This window comes from Sorex araneus, chromosome X (genome assembly GCF_027595985.1).
Source record: "Sorex araneus isolate mSorAra2 chromosome X, mSorAra2.pri, whole genome shotgun sequence".
Taxonomy (NCBI): domain Eukaryota; kingdom Metazoa; phylum Chordata; class Mammalia; order Eulipotyphla; family Soricidae; genus Sorex; species Sorex araneus.
In genome coordinates, this window is record NC_073313.1 from 207,217,768 (window position 1) to 207,227,948 (window position 10,181).

Here is a 10,181-nt window from a genome sequence, read left to right on the forward strand (position 1 = left end):
AAGAAAAGAAAACCCAGGATCTATGTTCTGCTACCCTAGACCCTGGTACTTTACAGGTATATAACTCTCATCCAAGAAAAGCTGAATGTCATTCCATGGGGTCCACATACTCTCAGTGAGTATACTCTCAGTAGCAGTAAGACCACTAGTGTGGTAAACAGTGTGGAGAGTTCTAGGAAAAAAATGAGAAATAGAATTCCATGTGATCCAGCTATTCCATATCTAGATAATTATCAGAAGAATGACATCATCAATTCAAAAGATGTATGACACTGTCTCGATTCCCAGGATCATCTCAGCATGATTTCAATAGTCAAGAGGTGAAAGCAACCTAAGTGCTTAGGGATGGAGTGGATGAAGGAGATGTGATGTAGACCAAATGGAATACTACCCAGCTCTAAAAAAGATGAAATTATCTTATTTGCAACAGCATGGATTGTATTAAGATTCCTCAAAAGTCAGATAGAAGAACAATATGATTTCATGCATATGTGGTAGGTAAACATAGTCAGTCAGCCAGACTGAACCTAGAGTGCATCATTTCCTTGTGAGAGTCCTGGGTTCTATTGCTGCTGCCACATGGTTCTTTAGCATCACTGAGAGCAACCCCCCAAGCACCATTCTGGGAGTATCAGCACGCCCTGAGCATCACCAAATATGGCACACACACAAATACACACACAGCATTAAAAAATCCAACAGAATATTGGTTACCAGAAAGCAAGGGGAAGTAGGTGTAGGTGGGTAAGTTGAGTAAAAGAGGCCAGTTATATGGTGATGAACAAATGTTGAACTTTTAGTGGAGAATGAAATGGAGTACATGCAGAGTTGATACATAAGACTGTATACCTGAAGCTGGTGAAGTTACATACCAACACCACTTCACCTAAAACAATTATGTTCACAAATATCATTGGACATGTTGTCATTAAAAATGTTTTAGTTGTAAATAATGCCAGGTGAACATATTTGACATGAAACTTTAGAGTTATTTTCTAAGTTTACAGGCGAGCAGTGAAATTATAAAATAAAATTGAGACATTTTGAATTTAATCTTCAGACTCTGCTGTGTAAGAAATGTTTACAATTTGGGGGCAAAAATATGAAAGTCAGGACCCCAAATTCATCTTCTCTTTTAGACATTTTCACCCAACAGAGCATTTAAATAATTTTCATCTGTGAAACAAAATGTGATGTGTTTTTAGTTGAGATAACCTTAAGATCTAGGAATATAGAGACTGAACAAATAGTTCAATGGATTGGAGTTCAATGGATTGGAGACCTGATTTGGATCCCATCACTGCCTGATTCCTGAGCTCTGCAATCTTGGAGCACAATATTCTGAGAGTACTCTGAGCATCTCCAGATTCTTTGAGACTCAAGCCCAAAGAAAACCAAAAGAAAGGGTAAGAATATAAATTACCATTGATCATATTCCTTATTCTCCTGTGAACTTAATGAGCATATAAATGCTCTGGCAAAGAAATAAGTGAGTAGATTTAGATACTTCTTTTTTTTTGTGTGTGGTGGGTGATGGAACCTTCCCAGTGGTTCTCAGCCCTTCCTGGTCACTCTTGAGACACAGAACATTCATCTGTGACCACACAGGGCATTCAAAGGGAGGACCCAAGGAGGCGTTGCTGTTTGTGTCCTACTGTGCTAGGCTTGGGGCCTTCAGCTTTGCCTTTGGCAGTGCTCAGAAGACCATGTGGTGCTGGGGAATTACACTCTGCTCAGCTGCATGTGCCTGAACCCCCTTACTATCTCTCTGATTCTTGATTTAGATATGCTTTTGTTTTTGTTTTTTTTGGGGGGGGCAACATTCAGTAGTACTTAAGGCTTACTCCTGGCTCTTCATTCAGGGATCACGCCTGGTGGTCTCAGGGGACCATATAAGGTGCTGAGAATAAAACTGTCTCAGCTGCATGCAAGGCAAGCACCCTATTCCTTGTACTATTTCTCTGGCCACTGATTTAACCATTTTAACTTAAAATCTGAGAGTGTTATTCTGACATTGCCTTACATGCTGTTTATACCACAATTTGTCTACACATCAAATTATAGAAGTAGCAGTAAAGAAATGTCAAATTTTGAGCTCTAAATGTCATAGATAAATAATTATACACTTTTTAAAAAGAATCAAGTATAACTCTGATGTGATTTTTGGTCCTATCTCTTTTTAAATTATAATTAAATTAATGAAGCTGAAAAACTCTCCATTTTAAATTGATATTGCCATGTATGTTATGATAAGTTGAACTACTTGTGATACAAAAAAGTTTCTTGGGTTAATGCACTTCGTGGTTTTGTTTTAAGAATGTATACTTCTTGGTTAATACTTTTACTGCTTGAGCATAACACTTCCTTTGAATAGACCTTTTTTTATTTTATTCACAATTATCTTCACATAGGATACAGGACACTGAACAGGATGCCTGATTGTTTTTTGTTTGTTTGCTTTGTTTTGTATTTTTGTTTTTGGGACACACCAGGGGATCCTCAGGAATTACTCCTGGCTCTGCACACGGGAATCACTCCTGGTGGGCTTGGAGAACCATATGGGATGATGCTGGGGATTGAACCTGGATAAAGGCAAATGCCCTATCTGATGTACTATCCCACCCCAGGAAAACATTTGCACTAACGAGACAGCCAACTAGTGGTACTAAACAGATACACAAAGCGAGGGTGTTTGAGGAAAGGGTGTTGGGAACTCTGATTTGTGTGGTCATTGTCACTCTAGCACAATTTGTAACACACACCACGTTACTTTTTTAAATTTAAATTTAATTTTATTTTTATAAAGTAGTTCACAACATTTGATTACATTTAATACTTAAACACCAATCCCGCCACCATTATACCTTCCCACCTCCATATTTTGGATGTTTCTATCCCAAACCCCATCTCTGCCCCAAAGCAAAACAGAAATAATTTATTTTGTATTGTTTGTTATGAATAAACCACTGAAAATGCTCCAAAAAACTTTCCTTAGAGGAGTGTGTGAAGATTGCTGTATTTCACCCAGGGGCCATTAAGCCCTTCTACAAGAACACACCATATTACTTTTATATAACATTATTAGATCCTGATCCAATCCAGAGGCAAAAGACACCAAAGTGGGAAACATCCCCTGCCACCCCCCCTCCCCCGTACAGCTGGATCCCACACAACAGTTTCCAGCTGTGCTCCTGGCTCAAGAGTGAACTCTCATGCTCACTTAGGCAGCACATATACTAAAATTGGAAGGATACAGAGAAGATTAGCTTTCCCTCTGAGCAAGTATGACCCACAAATTCGTGAAGCACTCCATATTTTTTAAGTCTGAGCTGCTGGAGCCCATTCCCTATGAATTCATGGCATGAGAAGTGTTTGTTTAAAAATAAAGAGACTCCTGGACTAGACTCTGGAAGTCCTAGTAAAGTTTTGGTTTTTTTTGTTTGTTTGTTTGCTTTTTGGGTCACACCTGGCAATGCACAGGGGTTCCTCCTGGCTCTGCACTCAGGTATCACCCCTGGCAGTGCTCAGGGGACCATATGGGATGCTGGGAATTGAACCCGGGTCAGCTGCATGCAAGGCAAACGCCTACCTGCTGTGCTATTGCTCCAGCCCCGCGGAAGTTCTAGTAAAGTTTATCTTTACTAGCACGTATATCAGATGAATGATGGTCCCTGGACAAAACCGAACTTTCACTATTAATTTTCCTCTCAGATTCTTAAATAATGTGCTGAATACCATAAGGATGGAAAGGGATGGGAGAAAATGCCAGTGAGCAAGCACCAGAGACTCAATCCTGTTCCAAGCCATTGGATTTCTCGTTACTTCTCTTTCCTCCTGGCCTCTTGTCCTGCCTCCCAATCTTAAAAGATGTTCTTGAACATTGTGTTTGATAGTGAAATAGGTCCAGATACAGATAGAGTGAGAAAGGGGAAACAACAGGCCCTCGGGAACACTCCTGAAGCCATCCTACCCCAGGACTCCTCTTCCTCAGAGAAGAGCCAACAGTGGGTCCTCTGGAAGGACTCTTCAGATTATTGTGCAGACCTGGAGGAGGAGGACTGTCTGATCATGTCACAAGGAGTGTCTGGTTATCCACCAAGGGTCCATCAACCCTGATACTAACCCAGACAAGCTTGAGACAAAAGTCCCTCCTGCTGTGCCTGTAACCATGAACTTATTCTAGCCTGTTTCTCCCCCAGTCCTATAGAGATCCTTATCCCCAATCTAATGGGAAGATGGTGTTTTGAGAACAAGTTTATCATTTCTCAGGCTGCTAACACCTCATAAACCTGTTTATTTTATTTTTATTTATATTTTCAAAATTTTTTATTAGTGAATCACCGTGAGGTACAGTTACAAACTTATGAACTTTCTTGTTTGCATTTCAGTCATACAGTGATCATTTACCCATTCCTCCACTAGTGCCCATTCTCCTCCACCAATGTTCCCAGTATCCCTCCCACCATCCCCACCCCACCCCTCATAAGCCTGTTTTAAAAAAATATAAATCCTTGTAAATGATGGCTGAGTGTCAAGTTCGACAACAGAGTGGGTAGAGGGTTCAGTCCCATCATAGGACTGGCACTAGATTTGGTGGTGAGTACATATGAGACTTAGACACTTATTAAAATTGTGCTGTGGACTTTTACATAGTACTGTAAGCCAATAAAATTCCTTTTTATTTTATTTTTTGGAGGGAGGGGCACACCTAGCAATGCTCAGAGGCTACTCCTGGCTCTGCACTCAGAATTACCCCTGGCAGTGCTCTGGGAACCATATGGGATGCGGAGGATTGAACCCCACGCGCAAGAGAAGCACCTTACCCACTGTATTAGCTCTTCAGTTCCTAAACCAATAAAATTTCAACAACAACAAAAAATAACCCTTGTTTTTTCACAATTTGACTATTCTTGGATATCTCTAAGTTCTTTAGAGTTTGGAGTTCGTGCACAGCTGAGATTAGGTGACATAGAACTAGGTAAGAGGTGGAGATATTTTTCAGCCATTCCTGCCCAAGGTGTTACCACTCAAACATAGTGGGGATCAGAGGGGTTCCTTGAAAGCACTTATTTAGATCAGTGTTCTGGAACTTTTTGTACTTGCAATACATTTTCTCTCTAGAAATTGTAATGTTGCCTAAGAATAGATATGCAAATCCAATATGTGCTGACAATAAATCATACATTAATTTAAAAATGATTTTTGGTCACTCCCATGTTCAATTCCATTATCCCATCTAGGAACACAGCCCCAGTTTAAGAAGTAGGGGTCTGAATCCTGGCTTAGCAGGAGTTTCTCTGCCTCCCACCTCCATATGCATATACACACATACACACACACACACACACACACACAATGAACTGAAATTTGTCTCATTTCTCTCAGGAATGTGGAGTTAGGAAGACATGTGTAGAATCAATCCTCTGGAGCTGGAGTGAGTAGGCTTGGAACAATCCATCTTCCTCAGGACCATGCGTTTCTTTCTTTCAGCTCATGAACCCCCTCTTGGACATCCCAGATTCTCTCTCCAGTGTCGACTCACTTTGCAGTCAGCCAACCCTTTTCTTTTTGACTTCTTCTCTCCATTTTTAGACATTGCTAGCATATTTACCACCTGTTGGACACAGCACGAAGCTACTGGTGACTAAGTCTACCAAAATGGCACTTCCTCAAGGAGAATCTGCTGGTGTGACCTGGCAGGATGCTGTCAGGGTTCCAGAGACACAGGCAGGCAAAGTGTGTGGTAGGAGTCTAGAGTCTTGTGCAGGTATCAGGATCAAGCCCCTTTACTTTTCATTTTCTACACAACCCTAAAATACACCCATCTTTTATAGTGGGCTGAAGAACATTTTTGGAAGACATGAAACACTAACAAAGGCTGTTATTCCAGCATAAGCTTTGGGAAATATTATCTTCAAGTGTTTTATAAGTTGATTATCTATGCTTTGTTGATGTCAGAAATCGCAATTTCCTTGAGGTTAAGATGATAACTTTTAAAAAAATGAAATTTTGGCCATACTAGACAGTGCTCAGGATCACTTCTGGCTCTGTATTCAAGAGCCACACCTGGGGGCACAATACACAATGCCAGGATTCAGACAATAAGTGTAGTCTCATGAAAGGCAAGTGACTTCACCTCTGTATAATCTTTCTTGTCCAGTAACAATCCTTTGTTTTAGATTCCATGGATATTTCACTTAAAGATGTTGAACTTCAGCTCTTCCTGCTTTATTTATTTATTTGTTTATTTATTTTTGCTCTTTTTGGGTCCACCCAGCGATGCTCAGGGGTTACTCCTGGCTATGCACTCAGGAATCACTCCTGGCTGTGTCCAGGGGACCATTTAGGATGCAGGGGATCGAACCCAGGTTCACCACATGCAAGACAAATGCCCTCCCCACTGTAATATCAGTCCGGCCACCAGATCTTCTGGCTTTAAATAGAGGTATGCACACGATATTTAGTCCTTAATATTAAGACCTCATTTTTCTTGTGAGGATAATAATCGCTCCCTAGGCTAATTGTCTTATGTTGAACTAAAGATAACATTCTGTAAATTACTGAGCAGATGGCTCAGAAGGTATAGGGACTTTAATGTTAGTATTAGTTTTCTTTCTATCCCCAGAGAGTTCATTCTGATATATTTCCCTGAACTATAATTTTATTATTAATATTTGTAAATAGACTTCTAAGAAAACCCTCTTAATCATCCAAATATCTTCTTCACTTTCAGGTTGCAAATCTAGTTATCATACAGCAATAGTATTTACCCTCAAAATTAGAAAAATATAGTCACTGTAAAATTAGCTTGTTGTTTGTATCCGTGACTTCAGAACAGTTAAGTGGTAGGAAGTGGTAGTATTTCATGATCAATTTCAATTGATCACGAAATCCCGTTGATTGTCGAATTTCTCGAGCAGTCTCAGTAACCTCTCCATTTGTCCTATCCCTGAGATTTTAGAAGCCTCTTTCTACCCGGCCTTCCCAATGATGCCACATTGGAGGCTCTTTTAGGGTAAGGAGAATGAGATCCAGCTTGTTACTGGCTTTGGCATATGAATACACCATGGGAAGCTTGCGAGGCTCTCCCATGTGGGCAGGAAATTCTGAAATCGATTGACTGTTGGTATTGCCTTGCAGGTTTTGTAGATTCACATTTTAAATTTCACATTGGGTTGTCCTTGCTCCTCCCACAGGGAGCTTAAGGTTTATTGAGCTATTCCCATAACAGTGTCCCTGAGGCAAACCCAACTCCATCAAGGACTAATAATCCTATATTGCTTTTCTCTTTCCTTTATGTAACTTGCATGGTTTAATGTCCTTTTTGTGTAGACACAGGACGACAATTCATATTATGCTTTTATAACATGGGAGCTAATTAACTCCAAATAATATTTACTCCTGAGCATCCATCCATATTTACTTGCCTTAAGCCTCAGTTGCCCTTAGTTTCTAGGACTCCAAAAGCAGGGTCCCAATGAAGAGACTGGGTGGACCCAGGGCAAGCAGTAAACTATCCTGGCATCGGAAAGAGACAAGTTAAGCATCATAAGTATAATAAATTAAGAGCATGGTCATGGGACAAACTCTGTCATGACCCAAAAAGAAGTAACTGAATAAGGACCCTGCTGGGGTTAAGAAAGACTAACATGGCCTGAGGACTGTAGTCTGGAATATACAGTGAAATGTCCCCAGGAAGAGCCAAACTTTAAGCTTAATATATCTCTTACTGTGTTCATACAAAATATTTAGAAATTTTGTAGCACTGTAGCACTGTTGTCCCGTTGCTCATCGATTTGTTTGAACGGGCACCAGTAATGTCTCCATTGTGAGATTTGTTATTACTGTTTTTGGCATATCGAATACTCCATGGTTAGCTTTCCAGGCTCTGCTGTGCGGGCAGGTTACTCTCGATAGCTTGCCGGGCTCTCTGAGAGGGATAAAGGAATCAAACCCAGGATGGCCACGTGCAAGGCAAATGCCCTACCTGCTGTGCTATTGCTCCAGTACAAACTAGAAATATTATAAGACGTAATTGACTATAATTGTTTAAATGAATTACTAGCTGAGGAAAGGAGAAAGCAATACTCCCTAGATGGAATCCAGCCCTTGAGTGGATCTCCTAATAATCTAGAGTACTGAACCCTCAGATGAGGTCTTATCCTTGAGTTAATCTCCTAGAACTTCCCCTGAAGGAGTGACTTTACCTCTGTTTATTGTTATGATAATATTCAACCCCGCCTTTGTGTACACCTTCATGATTTCTATATCACTGGGATGTAAGAGGATAGGGTGGACTAGAAGTAGAGGACTTTGAGATCTACAAAGAGGCTAGGATGACGGAACTATGATGACTGGGACTGCGACCAAAACTACAACCACGATTGTGCTATCAGGGAGAAATCAGACTACACTGGGGAGGAGAGAGAAATAAACTGACTACCAACCAGCGTGGAGCCCTGTTTCTCTGTTCCTCTGTCCTTTGTCCGTCAGTCACTGTGGGCCGACCAGGGAAATGGTTATTAGCCACCAAATGCTGATGCTGTGGTCCCTCACGCCCTCACGCGCTTTCTTTTGAAACTCACAATCTTTGATTTGGACAACTGAGAGCAGAAAGGCACAAAGACAGCAGAGGCCTGGGCTAAAAGAGGCAGGGGAACACTCAGGGCGAGGAGGATAGAGTAATCCAGCCTGAGTGTTGCCGATTCTCCCTGTCACATGCTGATGTCCTAGGCATGCACACTTGCAATTGTCACAAGAGTGCAAATAGATGGCAGATTCAGACACATTTCTGTGCCACAGAATGACAAGTGGGTCAGCTAGTCTGGTATTGCTTCTGATATGTCCTCAGGGCTTAATTTCTCCATACACGGCTCTGATAGGGTGAAATCTTCTCATTCTTTTGTTTTGGAGTTATGGCCACATCCAGTGGTGCTTACTAAGGCTCCTTGGTCATGGACCACTCATGCTGGGGCTCAGGAACCATGTCTAGTGCCAGAAATTGAACTGGGGGCTGATAGCATGTAAGGCAATCACCTAAGCCCTGTGCAGTCTGTCTGGCTTTTCTTATAAAAACCTTCAAGGAAGGAGAACCCAGAAACCACCCTGGTGTGATAGTGGAGCCTGCCAAAGGCTTTGTGAATTGGAGAGAGAAGTTCCTACCACTCATTGTGGGAGCTGATCTGGGCAGGATGCACATGGCATTGCTTGAAGAAGTGATGGAGAACATGGGTCCATCCAGTGAAGCACCTGCTCTTGTTACATGAATCAGTGTGATGAACCCGTTGGGCAGGTGAAACAATTGAGCCTCCAAAGCATTTAAGAGGCTTGTTTGAGGTCAGAGACAGTGAGGAGAGCTAGTGGGGCCTGTTTTCACCGACTGCTCCTTCAATGTTTTTGTCCCAGGGCGGTTTTCGCCTTCCATGCTCATTTAGACAGCCTCGGAACACATTCAGTCTGGTGAAAGAGAGGCCCTAAGTTGGTTAATTTACTGGGACTGCCATCATGAAAGAGCCTAACTAACAGAAGATTTGGGCTAGAGAAAACTGTTCAATAAGCGCAGTGCTTACTCTTCATGCTGGCATGCAGGAGGGCCTAGCTGGATCCCTAGCATTGCATGGACTAACTCCTGGGGCACCACCAGGAGGGACCCCTGAGAACTTCCAGCAGCAACTCCTGAGAACAACAAAGAGTAGCCCCTCAGCACCACTGGGTGTGGCCAAAATTAAACATCTCCTTGTTACAACTTTTAATGGACTATGGAGAGAGCTCAGGGGCCGGGATGCATGTCTTGCACACCCAAGGAGCTGAGTTAGGTCCCTGGAACTGCATGCCTGATTGTCCCAACAGCACAGCATTGCAAGTTCAAGCACTGGACCCTCAGGTCCATCTACTGAATCGTGGGCAGTGGGCCTGCGACAACTGAAGCACTGTTTGAAAGATGCAAAAAGAAAAAAATCTGTCTTTTTTTGGTAATAAACTCCTCGAAATTCACACTTAAAACTTTTTAGTGGGTAGTAAGGTGTAGAATGGGTAGGGCACTTCCTTGCACACAGCTGGCCCTGATCAATCCATGGCACCCATGTAGTTCTCTGAGTTTCTCAAGGAGTGATCCCTGAACAGAGACAGGAGTGAATTCTGAGCACTGCCAAGTGTGGCTTACTCCTCCCCTCTCCCCCAAA

The 10,181-nt window shown here is 42.0% G+C and overlaps 1 non-coding gene across 1 annotated transcript; it reads left to right on the forward strand.

The window, feature by feature from the left end:
- The first annotated feature begins 3,212 nt into the window (after window positions 1-3,212).
- On the forward strand, window positions 3,213-3,319 carry LOC129400473 (U6 spliceosomal RNA). Its single transcript, XR_008627710.1, has one exon. It is a non-coding gene; the product is annotated as a U6 spliceosomal RNA (small nuclear RNA).
- Window positions 3,320-10,181: the final 6,862 nt, after the last annotated feature.